This window comes from Myiozetetes cayanensis, unplaced genomic scaffold (genome assembly GCF_022539395.1).
Source record: "Myiozetetes cayanensis isolate MyiCay16 unplaced genomic scaffold, myiCay2020 scf15, whole genome shotgun sequence".
NCBI classification, from domain to species: Eukaryota; Metazoa; Chordata; class Aves; order Passeriformes; family Tyrannidae; genus Myiozetetes; species Myiozetetes cayanensis.
Genome location: NW_026087159.1, coordinates 14,038,490 through 14,055,810, shown reverse-complemented (window position 1 = coordinate 14,055,810; position 17,321 = coordinate 14,038,490). Strand labels below are relative to the sequence as shown.

General features: G+C 56.2%; 1 protein-coding gene across 1 annotated transcript in view; it reads right to left on the bottom strand.

Annotated features, from left to right (window-relative positions):
• NLGN3 (neuroligin 3) overlaps nucleotides 1–15,846 on the bottom strand; it is a 38,385-nt gene extending 22,539 nt beyond the window's left edge. Inside the window, exon 1 of the mRNA XM_050310330.1 lies at nucleotides 15,750–15,846. The gene's annotated coding sequence lies outside the window, so the exon portion shown is untranslated. The remainder of the gene's footprint in view (nucleotides 1–15,749) is intronic.
• Nucleotides 15,847–17,321: the final 1,475 nt, after the last annotated feature.

The window sequence follows — 17,321 nt, the reverse complement described above, 5'->3', positions numbered from 1 at the left end:
TGGGGCTGACACTGCTCTGTTTCTGACCCTCATCATCTCTGCACGTTATTCCCCTCCTCCTCTTCCTGCCCCACTGGGCAGTGACAGAAACACACCCAACAGGAGCACAGTAGTGCTGCGTTATCCCCCCAAAAAAATGCCAAAGTCTAAGCAATAAAAGCTGTATAGAGGGACAGAAATACAGCTGAGGCACCCAGAGACCCCAAGCTCAGCTCTGCCCACCACTGCTGGAGCTGCCTCTGCAGCACAATGCCTTGGCTGCTCTGCTTTGACTGCAGCTCCAGAAGAAAACCATCATTCATCCAATATTCCTTTCTGCAATGCTCCTCCTTCAGCAGAGAACTGGCCTTTGCCTAACAGTGACATCCCAGGGGGGCATTGCTGGCTCAGGAACCCCCCAAAGCTGTGTTCCCAAGCGGGATCTCAAAGGTACTTCAGACCCACTGCTCTGCCTGACATAGCTGGAAGGCAAACTGCCCAGTGCAGATCTTCTGCTCAGGTTCCTTCAGGTACAGCAGGTTAGGATAAAGCCAATTATTAATGACTGTCATATCTAATTTGTATGACTGGAAGCTACAGGCAGCTTCCAGTCTTTATGTTAGTGCACACAGCGCTCCCCGCAGAGCCATTTCAACCGATCCGTCATCGTTTTCTGTCTGCAGGAACACCACAGCCCTGCCAGCAGTGGCTTATCAGCTGATTTCCCAGCTCCAGAGCTTCCTCAGGGCTTCAGCCACCTGCTGCCATGGGCACTGCCGCTCCACCAACTCCTCCAGCCAAGCAATCTCATGGCACCAGGCAGTGCCACTACACAGCGGCCCAACTGGGCTGTGCTCACCAGTCACAGGGCTGGATTCACAACCCACTTTGCATCCATGGAGTGGCTGCACACCCAGCATAACCACCCTCTCCTGACACAGTGAAGAATCTCTTTCTACAAGTTACAGCAAAAAAAAAAGGCTTCTTCTACAGCTCCTCGGAAATACATTATGATGATATTCCTTTGGGTTTTTGTTTAATCCTCTTCCGTGGTTCTTTTAATAGCTTTTAAAAAACATGGAAATCTGAAGATAAAAAACATAAGCTAAGAATTAAAGTTCCAAGTTCCAAGTACACATCCTTAACTTTAGCAAAATGATGCTACAGGACTTAAAACTGCCTCCAGTTATGAGTTTTACAAAGCAAGAGGCACAGAGGTGAGTTACACCAGTGATGGCCAAATGTGTTCGGACATGGAGATGCACAGTCAAGGCCCAGCAGCCCCAGTGGTACCCTGGAGAGCCACAACACTCAAATCCAGATCATGGTATTTTAACATTTGTAATTCTGCATTTGGTTCCATCGGGTTTTTTTAAAGATTCTTTCCCTCCATCTGCCCATGTCCCCGCAGCACAGAATAAAAGGCACCCAAACAATCTCAATGACATGTTTCTAAAGCCTTCCTGTATTTGGATTGTTTTTCAATTACAAACCCCAAAAAATGATGCAAACCCTATATATCAAGAATTCCCTGGGTTTCAAATGCCTGATTTGGGATGATCACAATACCCCTGTAACACATCTGATACCCTCACATTGCTGTTCTGTGCTCTGTGCTTTCTGGTGTAACTTCATGTTAGCATAACATTTAGGATGGGAATTCAGCCTTAATTTAATACTGACAGACTGCCATGAGAACCAAGCTTAGCCCCCTTCACCGTGGGCTGTTGCATGTGCCTCGCATTGCTCCCTGCTGCCTCAACAGCTCTTAAGCTTCCCCTTTGGTCTTCCAAAGCATGCAAAACAACCTGGAGACCCGAGAAAGGACATTTCATCCAAGGGAAGCAATTCCCCTCGCATCCCATGGGAGGTGGGAGCAAAACTTTCCCAGCTTTGCCGCCTACAGCACTCTGGTTCTTCCCTGCAGCAGCGAAGCCAAACGTGTCCCCCAGCGAAGATGGGCTGCAGGGAGGCAGCCAGGAGCTGTGCCTGCCAACTGCAAGTGAAACCGGGCTGGGCTGGGCAGATACGGCCAAACTGGGAACGCTCAGACAGGCACACAGCGAGAAGCTGGAAGGATAAAGACACCCCAGGCATCCCAGGTCGCTCTGCCAGGCCGCTGGTGGGTGAGCGGAGGAAGCGAGGCTGCTGGCTGCTAGGGATGTTATTCATGTGCTTCGGAAAACAAATGCTCCGTAGGTATTTCCACGGCCACACTGCCTGCCAGACGGCTTCCTCCTCAACAAAGAGACGCTCTCCATGGAAACCTGGGCGGGTGGGATCCTCTGGAAGGCTCTCTGGCAGATGCATATTCAGGCATCTCAACACCAGCCAGACGAGCCGGATCCACACCTCCTCTGGCAGGCGGCCGAGGAGATGTGAGCAGACAGGCTGCTCTCATATTGGACCCTTCCTCGGGGCCCAGCCTCCTGCCCAGGAGCACTCGGGCTGACACGACCCCAGGCTCAGCACGCTGATGCTGTGGCTCTGTGTCCCGTGTGGTACAGGGCCAGGAGAGATCCAAACCACCCAGCTGGCACGGATGGATGATCTCCTTCCAACAGGGTGTCCCACTGCACCCTCCAGCCACTCTGGCTTGTGCAGCTCTGCTTGACATCTGAGCCCTCTGTATTTTAATGAGAGGTAACTGGGGGCCAGCCCATGCACCCCAGAACAAACATGCACCTGGCAAACAGTGTGAGAAACCTCTGCCTCCTCTTCCCCAGGGTGACTGAGCTCCAAACCTTTCCACCAGCCTGTGCTCCTGGAGCTCAGGCTGGTGCTCAGCTCTCAGGCAGCAGCACCTGCCAGATGTGCTGCCCACCCTGCCAGCTTCTCTCCTGTGCTTGTCAGCAACCCCAGCTCTCACCCAGTCCCATCCCACCGGGCCTACAATGCTGCAGAAACCCCACAGGAAACCCTGGGGAGCACAGAAGCTGCAGCACAACTGGACTGCTGTGCTCGTGCCCATGTGTCCCACAGGCTCCTCACGAGCAATCCTCTGCCTGCAGGTCTTGGCTCACACCCTCTGATGTTCGTGGCTTGGGTCAGTGCTTAAGGACAATACCACAGAGCAAAGTGGTTTGTGGATTGTGCCCAGTGGGTCTTTCTGACCCACCCCAGGTTACCCACCCATGCCACAGGTAGATGCTTCCTGGTCCCACAGCACCGTGGGGACAATTCCCAGGACTTCAAGTTGGTCACAGAGCTGGTGCACAGTAATAGATGCCTTGCAGTTACACATGTAGGGTTTCAGAAAGGTCTGCCCTGCTGCTGCTACTGCTCTGCTTTTCCAGGAGTGACCTAAATGACAGTATGCTTCAAAATGTGCACATGACATCCAGCACTTTGGAGGCCTGGATGGGAGTTTGACACGCTCCTGACAGACTGGCTGAGAGATGATGGGCAGGGCAGTAAGTCATTGGGAGGTGAAAAATCGCACAGACCACGGAAGAAAACAGAGCAGCATTTCTGCCACAAGGCTCATGAGGGCTACAGGAGTACAAGCTGAACATGAGCCAGCATATCATTGCCACAGAAAAAGGCAACTACAGTAGGATGTGTGAAAGGTCAGCTTACACGTGAAGTAATTACTCTCCTTTCAGCTCATAAAGACACACCAAATAATTATGCTGTTGTCCAGAGAACCAGTTCATTCCTCGAACTGAGAAAGGCCTTGGGAGGCCAGCAAGATCACCAAAAGCCTTGGACAAGAGTCTGGAAGAGTGAAATTAGTCTAGACAAGACAAGTCAAAGGACAAAATTTTATAACATGTAAAGGCCACTGAAAAAAAGTTCTGAACACTCTGCCCTTTCATTGCTAGGTAAGAGACACATTCATATCAGAAAGGAGAGTCAAGTGTACACCAGGAAAAGTTAAAGCACCCCATGACTGTCTGCAACACCTGACAGATGGATGTGACCCCCATCATCCCCTCCAGCCCAGTCCCTGCCCTCTTTCGTTCAGCATTTGTCACGGTCTGGGCACACAACCATCACCTTGGCCACGAAGCCTTCAGCATTTTGGATGCTCTGACAGAGCAGAGCACACACACTTAGGAGGCTTTCCAGCACCACGGAGCCCAAAACACCTGTTCTACACACTGCCAAGGTCTCTCCCAGAACCCAGGGTCCCCCCTCCCCTCCTGAGGCACATCTGGAGCCCCTCTCATACTGAGGCACCACAGTCACTCTAATGGGACAGAAGGAAAAACAGTTACAAACCTCACCCTCATTTGCTTCAAGTGCAGGACACAACCCTGTGCCTTGCCTTTCCTGGCTCCTACTCACAGTCCCACCAATATTTAAAGCAAGCTGAATCTTAGAAACCTATGAGACACTCCACTGCACATCCTTTGCCCTGGGGAGAGGATGAGAGACCACGTGAGAAGTGTCAGTTAAGCTCCTCAATGCTGCAGGAACATATGTGGGACAGAAGCTCTTTGACAACTCCCAGACACATGCCAAAATCCTCGAGAGCTCCATTCAGAACAGAAGAATGTTACTCAAAATCCCTAGAAACAGACAATTTCAAGAGCCACTGCTGCTGTGGTGCCAATGGCCTCCTGCTGCAACATGGCCTGTCCCCATTTGCTCCGTGGCCTTTAATGAATCCTTCATGAAGTAGTCAAGCCCGATTTGGGAAGGGCACCAGGAGCAAAGCAGATCTCTCCCTTGCCCACATTTCAGCCCTTCCAGACATTTTTGGAGCTGAATGCCAGCACGCTGCTCGATGCCCGGCTCCAGAAGACAACGCTACCCAGCAGGTGAGACAGCCTGGCTCATTTCCAACTCCTGTTTAGCATCAAGAGTTCCAAAAATGGTGGAGGTTACTCAGTGTCACCGAGCTGTGACTGGTGATGCTGCTGAAGGACAGCCAGTGAGCACTGCGGTGGGGACAGCGTTGGGGTCAGCTGATTCCAACACCAATACTGCTGATTCAAGAAGAAGGTGGCCACGACAGAGGACCCAAGGACAACTGTGCTTGAAAGCCTGGGTGCTTTCAGAGTGGGCTACATGCTCACCTTGAGTTGGTTTAGATTTTGACCGACCTTCCCACTCAGTGCTTCCCAGGAGCCTGGTGGAAAGCTGGCAGGGCCATGAGGCACAGGCAGCAGCTGCTTTGTGAGCAGGAGGAGGCTGTGCCAGGACAGCGAGAGGGGAGTGGCAGCAGCCTCTCGGTGGACAGCGGGGTTCCCACGTGGCTCAGGGATAGCTGCTGGAAGTAGGCTGTTTAGTGCCACGTTCTGGATAGAAATAATCTGGATTATCTCACGCTACGGCTTTCCTGACCCCAGCATTAAGAAGCGGTGGCAGCTTTTCTCTCCCTCACCTTGCTACTCGCACAGTTTCAGCATCCAAACGCCTGCCTGCAGGGGCAGAGGTTGATGAGAACCACTGTCTGAACGCCTGCACAGCCCGGCCCCCGCTCAGCTCACCGGCAGCCAAGGAAGGGCCTGACTCAACCCAGAGGGTCGCAGAGCTCCGGGACACCCCGGGAACCCCCAGGACCGGCAACATCCACTGGGTGTGGCATCGCTGTGTCCCGGGGCGGGGCTGCGGGATGTTCCCGGAGCATCGTCCGCCCCGCGGGAGCTGTCCCGTCAGCACCGCACCGACCGAGCACCGCCAGCGAACCGCAAACCCCAGCACCAGGACCGGTGGGAGGGCGACCTCGCGGCTCTCGGCAGCTTCCTGAGGAAGGGAAGCGGAGAAGGAGGTGCTGAGCTCTTCTCCCTGCTACCCAGTGACAGGACACGAGGGAAGGGTTCAAAGCTGCAAGGGGAGCTGCTGGGAAGCGTTTCTGTACAGAGAGTGTTGCCAAACACTGGAACAGGCTTTGTAGAGAGGTGGTCGATGCCCCAAGCCTGCCACTGTTTGAGAGGCATTTGGACAACGCCCTCACCAACATGCTTTAACTTTTGGTCAGCCCTGAATGGGTCAGGCAGTTGGACTACATGACCATTGTAGGTACCTTCCAACTGAAATTATTCTGTTCTATTCTATTTCATTCAAAACAGCGCTTCACAAATACATGGCAGAATTACTCCAGCGCTGGCTTTGAGCAGGCAGGTGACTGACAACACAAAAGTGCATCCACAGAACTCTGGAATTTCCAGACGAGTACTCAGGAGCGAACTGACAGACAATCTGCTTTCAGCAAGCCCTTGGCACCAGCACAAAGTTCATGCCAAGACAACTTGCTCGCTCTCCCACACATCACAAACAAGCACCAGGCACCGACTTTAAGGCAATATAATCTCACTCACAAATCTGTGATCAACACTCCACAGCTAGCGACTGGAGTGCAAATCTCACCCAGCGCAGAGAGAGCTGACTGCACAGGCAGCATTTCCCTCACTTCCTTCTCCAGCTTTGGCAAGCCACACACTGACATTATCCCACCTGCTCATCACCATCCCCCTCACATCTGCCAGAGCAATGCCTCCTATGTCCTCTCCCAAAGAACTGCCCTGGAAACTACACGGCTAACAGGGGCCATTTTTAAAGTTAACATGGATCATTATGACTGAATTGTGTTAGGGAGCAATTACACAAGCACGAGGCTCTTTTCAATAAGCTTTTAAAAGTCCATGTCCAAACATGTTCCTATTTCTTACATTAGCAAAAGCAGGTTTGAAATCTAAGAAAGAAAGGAGGCTTTGGTGACCCAAAGAGGCTGGCTCAACGCAGTGACACCCCCCAACTTCTGAAATGCCCCAAATTAAATATGAAACCCAGCTGCTGATGGAATGCCCTTCCCCCAAAACTCTCTCACACTCCAGTCTCTCAAGCTCCTTTCTGTGCACCCAACCATGCAAAGGACATGAACCTCCTGCAACCAACCGGGCCATGGGCAACCTGCACAAAGCTCTGTCCTACCCATACCACCACCTGTGCTAAGGATGGCTCAAGACAGCTCACACATGCTCCAGGGAGAGCTGAGAAAGCATCAGTGGCTGCAGGAAGGCCGAGTGCCTGCCCAGCCAATGCTTTCCATGGACCAGCGTGGACTGGAGGAGGCTCTATAAATGTAAGGAGGTGGGCTGGGCAGAGAGGAACTGACTGCAGCTTAAAATACACTGACTTCCTGCAAATGCAACTGGAGAGGGTGGGCAGGGAAAAAAAAAACCCACCAGGAGCGCTCTGAATGGGAACAACTACACCCAAAATAAGTTGTCAAAGTTTCATTTTTACTGACTCAAAGCCGGAAGCCAAAAATCACTTAATCAAAGGTTGCAGCCCAGACAGCAGCTTGAGAGCCTCTGGTTTCAGCAGCAGGGCCAGTAAAGGATTGTTTCCTTTACCAACACCTGCCCCAACCACCTGTTTCTGCTTAACATCACTGACCCCTGCTCTTTGTCAGCTCAGCAAGGTTTTTCAGGGTAGAATTGTAAACCAGTTCATGGAAGTAATGTGGGCTAAAGGCAATGAAACCAAGGACAAAGAACAAAGATGAACAAAATAGCTGGTGACAAGCAGGAACTAAGTTTTCCACAGAAGCTGAAATATGACATAATAAGTTTCCTTGTGCAGAGATAAGGTTATAAGTTATCTGGCAGTGCACAAGCACCACCTTTCTGCACAATCTGTTTCCACCCTGTCTTGCACCACGGGACACCAAGCACAGGGAGAGGGGTGGCTGTATGGGGACAGCATATTCTGAGAGAACCACCCCTCCAGGGTGCCAGTGCAGGCAGTAGAGCCCTGTGTGCTCCCTCATGGTGCAAGAAAGCCCAAGCATTGCAGTCCAGCACCAAACTGTTCATTCATTGTGGGGTCTTTGGTGTCAATGCTCAGGAAAACTGTCCCAGGAGATGTTTGAGCTCACATTACCTGAACTGCCCACAGCACCTCCACCTTGCTACAACAGTCCCTACTTCCAGGTGAAACACCAGCCAGGCTCTGCACAGAGCCTGGGATGCAGGGCTGTGCCACCCCATGCTCCCTAGCTAACCACAGCTTGGAGAGCTGCAGGCCCTGTCCTGTGCCAGAGGGATGTCCTGGCTGAGCTCCAGCCCACCAGCCTACTCAGAGAGGTGAGTGCCCCAGCACATCCCACTGACACAAGCTGCTGAGTTTCATGTTAGTGCCAGTGGCCCTTACCAAAGACGAGACATGATTTTCTGACCAGACTGCAATTGCCCCTTTGAGGCCTAATGGCATCACCTGCCACTCCATGACCCTTGCCTGGGGTACAGTCAGTTCTGGGGGCAGGCCAGCACTGGGGACCAGGGCACTGCTCAGCCTCAGCTCTGCCTTGGCTGGCCTGGGGGACAGTGATCCCCTCCTCACAGCACTGGACTCTTCACCTGCACCAGAGGGCTGCTCTCTGCAAAGCACTTGGAGGTGGGAGACCCAGCTCTGGACTGGGGCAGGAGATGGGGAGCTGTGACCACTGGTAGCAATGCACAGGTAGGACAGAGCTCGGGCCAGTGCAAGCTGCATTTGTTAGTACTGTAATGCACATTCCCTCTGCTCCCACCAGCAAGCAGGACTCACAGGAAACATCAGAAAGGAAAGACCCAAATGTGGAGGTGGGAAAATGCTGGAAGCACCATGGGCTCCTCCATCCACACCACCATCCTGCCTGCTGCCCAGGCTCCTTTCCCTTCCAGCTGCACGGTGCTCCTCGCCCCCGCAGGGCAGGGGACACCATCCCAGGGCAGCCCCCCTTGGCAGAGCTGCTGGCGGCTGCCGGGGCCGCACACCCAGAGCCAACATGACACAGCGTCAAGCAGCCACATCCTGCAGCAGCCACTGCTCCTCCAAGGTGACGTCAGCCTCCGCAAGAGCTGGCAGGCAGGACATGCTGTGCATGCTCCCAGGCACCGCCTGGCTCCAGCACGCACCGTGGCCCGTGCCCCTCACCCGCTACCCTTCATCCACAAACTGAATTTCACACTTGCATGCTCCAGAGTAAGGCACAGGTGCTGGAGGAGCCACCCTCCCCCTCCACATCTGCCTTCCCCCTCGCCCCACCCTGCTGCCCGGGCAGGGCAGCTCATCACACCGCGCTCAGGGCAACGCCGGGGCAAGGGGAGCCCTGGGGGCCCCCGGCACGACGGCCACCCACGTGTGCTGCTGGCATGACACGGCATCCAAAAACGCCCATCTGCAGCTGAACGAGATATAAAAGCCCATCCCAGAGTTGCCGGTTTCCCCAGAAACCCTAAAGGCTTTCCCAGGAATTCTGGAAACGCGCAGATTTGCTACGTGCTCCAGTAAGCAACCCAACGAGTTCACACTGTTGTCGCAGCCAGAGACCACCATCATCACAGGCTGCACGCACAGCTGGCAGCTCAGACAGGTGTGGGGGCAGTCCCCTTGGAAGGACCTCAGGCAGTTGGTGCAGCCCAAGCCCATGACAGCCCAGGCTCAGCTAAGAACAGCAGCTTCCTAGGGAGGGAAGCCTGTCCTCATCAAGGCCATCGGCCGCTCACATTCCCAAACCAAAACCAAAGCTGGCGTGACTAAGCAGAAGCCCACGGAAGCACCCAGGGCTGGAGAGTCAGCCTGCAGCCAGGGCAGCTCCACAAAGTCTTGCTCACGCAGCCAGGGCTCGCTGAGGACTGTAGGTCAGGCAAGCCAGCAGCTAGGAAGGAAATCTATTCAAATTTAATCCAAAATGTATTTTCTATTTTCCCTTGTAAATTTATCCTCCCATATTTTCTATCTTCAAGCACAAAAAAAAAAGCAGAAAGCCTAAAACCTCTGGTAAAAAAAATCCTTTAATGTGTTTTACTGCAAATACCGCCTAGTGTTAAGAAATAAGCTGGACTGGAGCAAATCAGGCAGCCTGGGGATGCCCTCTCCCTCCAGGGGGAGCAGACCAGGATGAAGCAGGACACACAGGCATGCTGCAAGGACCAGCAATGCCAAGAAAAGTCAAGTCCCAGTGCCAAGACGGCTCTCGTGCTCCCTGCTGCTTCCCAGAGGTCCCCGAGCACAGCTCTGCCTCAGCAGATGCCCACTTTGAGGCATCGCTCCTGACGGACACAGGAGGAGGATTTTGTTACAAAGATCAGGGAACCAATTGGCTCCTCTTAAAGAGCATCCAAGTACAGCAGCTCCCTGCCCAAGTCTGCAACCTCACATTCTCATCAAGAGAGCCCAGTGGCAACAGAGACCAAAATGACAACGAGACACAAACAGAGATCGTTTCTGTCTTGAGGCACAGCTGCTGTCCAAGGGAGATTTCAGTCTGTGGTTGCAAAGACACCCTTGTGCTGTCTGGATACTTCCCTCAGCCCTCGCAGACAGGGTCCTCCTGGAAGTCATGAGGATGGGAACCAGCATCCTCTCCATGAGCAACAACCTTGGTTGACCTCATCCTGCTGCCCTCCAACCAAAGCCCACTGGGACCGATAGATTCCCCATCTCATCCCTGCATCCTCCTCTCCAAGTCCACTTCTCCCACGAGAAGTAAACCTCTCCCAGGCCAAGATTCACATCTCCCTGCTGTCCTTGCATGTGTCTGGACTGCTCAGGAGCTGGGGAACAGGCCTCTCAGCATCCCACACACGCCAAGGTAAGGCTGAACTGGACCCTCAGTGATAGCAGGACACGAGTCTTTGCTCATTTGGGCATAAAAGCAGAAACAAAACTGACACTGATGTTTCCTGATGTGTGTGAGAACAGGTAGAGCCAGGGGACTGGAGGAGGGGGAGATGAAGATCAGATCCCTGGAGATGCCACGTGCAGCGAGTACCAGGGAACTGGGACAACTCTGAGACTCCAGCTCTGCTGTCAGTGTGTCAGGCAGGTCCCCTGTGCCCAGGGAACCAGAAGGAGCAGAACTGCGAGGTAACACAGGAGGAAGGGGTATTGCCATCCATTTTCAAACCCACCAAATGAGTAGACAAAAGCCCACCTTTTGCTCTGTGTGCTTTCGTGCAAGAAGTCAGAAGCACAAGCAATTTGCAGCTCAGCAGCTGCCCAAGTCAGGGGTGGATTTCGGTGTATTTATTGGTTCTGGGGGAGCATCTTGTCTTTCTTGAATTCATCCCATTTCTCCTGAAACCAACGTAAGGTTTTGCTGTTCATGGCACCTTGTCCTGAGGACTTCTGTGATTTGATAGCACATCTGCAAGAGGCAATGCCCCTCCTCCTGTTTGGCACCTCCCGCCAGCTTAATTTGATGTGACCTTGTACTTGTACGGAAATAAACAGCAAACAGTTAACCTCTATCACTTCTCTCCTGGCCTCCTGTAGACACGTCTTATCCATCTTCCGTTGTTTCTTTTCCAATCTGAAAAGCCCTGCCTTATTTAGCCATTTTTCTGCAGAGAGGTCTTCAGACCTCTGACCATTCCTGCTGCAACTTCCAGGCATTTGGCTCCACAATGATCTCAACGCTCACACATCTCTCCAGAGCTGCCCCGTGGGCAGTTCCAGAGACAGAGACACAGAGCAACCCCTGTCCCCTTCTCCTCCATCACTGTTCCACGAGTCCTTAAGTTGCTCAGCGGTGCCTGGAGTCGTGTAAGGGTAAGAGGGAATGCGTGAAGTCGGTCAGACTCACAGACTCACCTTCACAACTCCTCCAGCACTGGGTACCAGAACCAGGATGTGGACAGGGCCACTCCCCTGGTGAGTGGCATGCAGACACTTTGGCCACACTACAGACTTGGGCTTCTTCTCCCACTCCTTTACATCAGCTAATGACTGCTCGATGAAGGCAAAGTCCCTGCAGCCCCTGCTCACCATCAAACAGCGTTCTCAGCAGTCCCCTCCCCAAGCCCATCTCAAAATCTTCCTGATCAAACTCTTGCCAGCCATCCTTGCTCTCAGAGAGCCCCAGCAGCCCAGGCCCAGACCCAAACAAGGCTCGTGCACAGTGTGATCCCTGTAACATGCTCTCTCTGCAACCTTTCCCAAACTTTGCCACCTGCTCTGCTGGCACGGCCGGAGCATCTGGCCACCAGGCAAAGCTTCAGCTCTGCTTGCCAGGCACCTTCCAGGATACACTCACACTGAGATGCAGTTTGAAAACAACAGATGTTACTCCACTGCTCTGCATTTTGCAGTGTCAGGAACTAGGCTTCTTTACCAACAATCCCCTGAGTTCCTTGCCAAGGCACTCTCAGCCCAAACAGGGCTGCCCAGCACAAAGTCTTGCTCACAGACAGCCCCTGCCAGGCAGACAATGTGGCAAAAGGGGTGCATTGCAAGGGGAGACTTCCCCCACACAACTGCAAGGCTAAGCAGGAGCACAGTTCCATCATGGACTGCAATACCACCCAGACAAGCCTCCAAACAAACAGCACAAAACCTCCCATCCAGGCAAAACTTCCAGGAGCTGCACAAACCAGACATGACCCAGCAGCTGCAGCCAGAAGCACCCATGTCTTCCCACTGCTCCCTCTTCATACCCATTTCCTCTCAGTCAGACTTGCTCCAGGGTGTGAATGATGTGGGTTCAAACTGGCAGCTCTGGCAATTGCAGGACCATTTATTCATTCCCCTCACACCCGCAGTGGAATCCTGCTGAGGCCAGCAGTGCACACAGTGCTGGCCACAGCCTGCTCCCTGCCCCCAGCTCTGGGGAGCATCACGTTAGGAGACCACCAGAGCACTTGGTCCACCACACAGCACCACTCAGCTCTGCCACAGTCCTCAGACCCCGCTCTCCCTGAGCGCCCTGGTACCAGGATCCAACCTGCCTCTTTCTGCTGTTGTGCCCTTGCCAGCTGGCTGTGACCATCTCCCCTCTGTGCTGACCCCAGAGCCACACAGGCACCTTGGCTGTCTTTCAAAACACTGTCAGTGGCAGCCAATAACCACAGACCACCAGCAGAGGAATCTCTGTCTGGGATCCCACGAGGAGCTGATAACTGTTGCATCCCTGTGGAAGTTCTAAGGACACAGAGCCGAGCTGTCCCTGCCCTGTCCCTCTGCACTTGGTGCACAGCTCCAGGATGGCAGATGCACATCCCCTCTGTGCTCTGCTGTGAGATTTCACAGCTTCCTCTGAAGCTCCACCACAACTTGATGCCCAGGGCCATGCTCCTTGTCCCCATCCCCATCACTTCCCACCATCCTTACACCCTCCTACTGCTACTGGATTCCTCCAGCTGCCACCAGCACGGTACAGACGCTCCACACTGGTCTGTCTGAAGCCACAGCTGCTCCTGGACAGCCAAGAGAGCTTCCTTTCTAGAAGGGAGGACACAGGAAGATGGCAGCAAACTGCTCGGGAGGCAGGAGACTCGCTGTGGTTGGGGAGGTTTAGGAGCTGGCTGAGCTGATGCTGCTTGGGAATGGTTTAGATGGAGCTTAGAGACTTGATAACCTCGAGGTCCCTTCCTTACCAGCTGTCCTAAAACATCTCCTCCCTTGACACAAAGACAATGCCAACATGGACCTGCCAGAGGATTTTGGCAGCCAGTATCTCCTTGCACTTGCTCGTGGACTCAACGCGAACCTGGTCAAAACACACCAGGAACGAGTCCCTGTGTGTGTTGGACCTGAGCACCCAGAGTAGATCCCACAGAGAGCCAGGACAGACAGAGCCACCACATCTGGAGCCTCAGCACAGCTCTCTGCCAATTCTCACGCTGCCTCCTGAAGCTCTGGCAGGCCCCTGCCCTGGGCAGCCTGCACAGCAGCTCCACCCGTGACGCCAGGCTCTGGCTGCCCTCACCACCCTGCTCTCGAGCACCTTCACTCCAGCCCTGTGGGACAAAATCCTCCTCATGGGGTCTGGGAAGGAGACAACCCCAGATGAAAAGCACAGGGCAACACCCTTGGCATGGGCTCCACCTCCCCTCCGACAAGGCTGCCCTAGATGCTCACTGCTGTCCAACATGGGCAGCTGGAGGCTGTGCAAGCCAGCAGCGAGCACACCCTGCCAAGATGGGCTCTGCAGCTCCCATTTCCTCAGCACAGCCCACGTCCAAGGGCTGCCCTGCACCTTGGCGGCTTCTGCTCGTGCTCTGGAGGTTGAGAGCTGCATGTTTGCAGGTGTCCAACCAAACTCCACATCCCGACTGCACATGTAACCATGGCAACTGCACATGCGAGTGGCAAAGCCTCGAGCCGGGCTAACTGCAAATGCAAATGAAGCAAACACATGCACAGTGCTAAAAGTGTGACCTCTAAATGTCAGCCTTTAACCATTTTGCAGACACCAGCTCTGGTGACGGCCACCTGCAGCCTGCGGAGCAGGGAGAGGTCTGGTTCCAGTGGGGACCTCTGGGTGCCCATCCCTGTGTCAGGTGTTGGCATGGGTGCTTGGGTGAACCCATGGCACAGGCATTTCCCAGGGCTAAGAGTGACTCCTGCCTTGGCAACCAGCAGCTCCCTCTCTGAGGACTCATCCACCCCTTATCCAGCTGGCAGATGCTCCCAGTTCCACAGAACACCCCGGGTTGCAGAGGAAGGAAGGTCTCACCAGGCTGGCACAAAGCTCTCCCATTGCACCCACACGTGCCCAGCCACGGAGATGTCTCCAGACCCTCTGCCATCACCTGAGGCCAAGCCAGCAGCAGCAGCAGATGAGGCATCCTCAAAGGATAGAAGGAAATTCCCAGCTTTCCAGGGACTTCGTGCCAGAGCCACCTCCCTAAGGGAGGTTTGTGGCCTTGGGAAGGGCTGTCAGTAGAGGCATAAGGAGGTGTCACCACTTGGGAGCGTGTGGTTCAGAAACTGCCTGGCTGGACAAAGGCCTCAGGTTCCCCATCATTTCTCTCCCTTGCTGCTGACAGCACCAGATGCAGACAGACCCCAGCACTGACCATCACCCACCACGTCCTGCTCCATGCCTTTGAGCACGACAGAGCCACCCTCAGGTGCCAACCCCAGCCACAGTGAGCACTGCTGGAGCCACCAGCAAGCCCTGCACCCACCACCCTGCTCAGGGGCAGATGGATGGATGGATGGATGGATGGATGGATGGATGGATGGATGGGTGTCTGGCCCGCCACCCTGCTCAGGAATGAGCACAGCCAGCACCACAGAGCCCGTGCTTGACAGCGAGCCTGCCTCCTCAGGCCCCTGGCCCAAGGGAGAAACAGGGAATGCCCTTTCACTCCAAGAGCCCATGCCTAATGTCATTCCCCATGCTATGCCAAATAAACGGAGCCAAGGGGATCTCCTGCCTGCCCTTGACCCAGGGATGCTCACAGCAGCAGCCTCGTGCCTGGAAGCACCAGGAGCATCCTTGCACCCCAAATAACCGACCCCCCAGTAAGTACCTACACCACACCACAGACACCCCCGCAGCCCCGGGGAGGATCCCAATCCCTGGGGTGAGAGCACCCGAGCCGGGACAGCGCCTGCTCCTTGCTCTGTGCTGGGACTGACGGGCCGAGCCGGGCCGAGCGGGACAGAGCGGACCGGTGGATGCGGGGCGGGAGCCGGGATGCGGGGCGGGAGCCGGGATGCGGGGCGGGAGCCGGGATGCGGGCCGCGCAGCTGAGGCGGGCGCACAATCCCCCTTTCAGCACGTCGCCATGGCAACCCGCCGGCTCGCCGCGGCCGCTCATCCGGCCCCGTTAACCCTCGCCGTTACCGCCGCCGCCGCCGCCGCGCTCGGCCCCACCCGTTAACCCCCGCCGCGCCCCGCCGCGACGCCCGACGCCGGGACCGCGACCGGGACCGGGACCACCCCCGCCCCGGGAGCCCTGCCGCCCCCGCGGAGGCCGCCCCCATCCCGCGCCGCGGGGCCGGTCCGGTCCGGTGCCGTCCGGCCTGCGCTCCCCATGCCGGGCGGCGGCGGGCCGGGCCGTGCGGGGCCGTGCGGGGCAGGGCGGGGCGGGCGCACTCACCGTCGGGGGCGGCGGCGCGGCTGGGCCATGCCGGTGGCGGCGGCGGCTGCTCCGCGCCCCGCGCTCCGCTCGGTCCGGCCCGACCCCGCACCGGGAGCGCGCGGCGCGTGCACGGCGGGGGCGGGCTGGGAGGGGCCGCACCGCAGCACCCCTTCGCTGCCGCCGCGCTGGCCCGCACCGCCGCCCGCCACCGGCACCGGGCAGCCCACGGCCCCGCCGCCGCGCTGGCCGGGCCCGGTACCGCACGGCCCGGCACCTGCTCCGCCCGGGGCGCTGCGCCGAGGGGATGCCGCACCCGCCGAGCATCGCGCAGTCCGGCACCGCGCCCTCCGGGTACCGGCACCAGCCGCGCCCGCACCTCCGCTATCCCCGAACCCTGCCCTGAGCACGGCGCCGGCACTGCCCAGCTATCGGTATTCCCACCGTCCCGACCGGGACACCCGCACGCCCTGGGGCACCCCACACCACCCTAGAAAACTATCCCATCTGTGGGGGCATCCCGGCACGGCCCCGGACATTCTGCACCATCCCGGGCATCCCGAATCCTGCCCCACTGCAGCCTGTGTCTACCCGTCATTCTGCATGGGTCCCCTCCACCGGCACACCCCACAGCACTGGAGTGCCCCGCAGCCCCGGTGTATTTCCCCACGGCCAGGGGAGGAGCCCCTGCTTCTCCTACTGCTCTGCAGTGCCCAGCGGGTCCAGGGAGGATTCAGCAGGTACCTAGCATGGGATGCCCCATCCCAGCCTCAGCCTTGGGGCCCGGTGCAGCCCTGCCACCTGTCCATTCCCTGCCGTGCACTGGGCTGCAGGGTATCTTCCCCTCCCACTCACAGCCTGCCGGCAGGAACCGCCTCTCCTAGAGCCTGCCCAGAGCAAAGCCACCTCTCTGTTTCAGTCTGGCCTGATGGGATTACAGAAATCATTGGAAACAGGGCAAGGATTTGGGTCCTGATGGATATATCTGGTTTCTGCCTCCCTCTACCATTGCCAAGGTAGCATCAGCTGCGATGCCTCCACAGAGCAGACACTGCTTCCTGTTTGAGAGGCTTGTGTGGCAGCATGCGAAGGGTCAGCAGTTGTTTTAACTCCCACACGCCACTGGCACCTGCATTGAGCCAGTGAACGTGCAGTGGCAGGGACATCTTTGCACCTCAGCACAGGTTAGCCTTTATCTTCCCCAGAGCCTTCCAGCTGCTGCTTCAGAGCCGGTCAGAGCTTTCCTGCCTCTCCTGCCCAGCTCCCACTCCAAGAGACTGCTTGCTGGTGGCCAGCAGCTTGACTGTGTTGCTGGCCCGTTATGCACAGGGTGACCTGCAAGCTGCCACCCTGTACACCGACCAGCAGGCAACACATCCAGCACCATGTGGGACGGATGTGCAGCCCTGCTCTGTGCCCATCAGGTTCATCGGCTCAGAGAAGCATCTTGGAGGGGGCCCTGGACTGGTGCTGGGCTGCCCCTCAGCAGGCAGGGCTCCAGGCATGGCTCCCTGGGTCCTGCTGCCCAGGGCAGGGTGATGGTGCTCGGCTGCAGTGGTGCCTCGTGGCCCAGTCCCCACCACGAGCACTGCA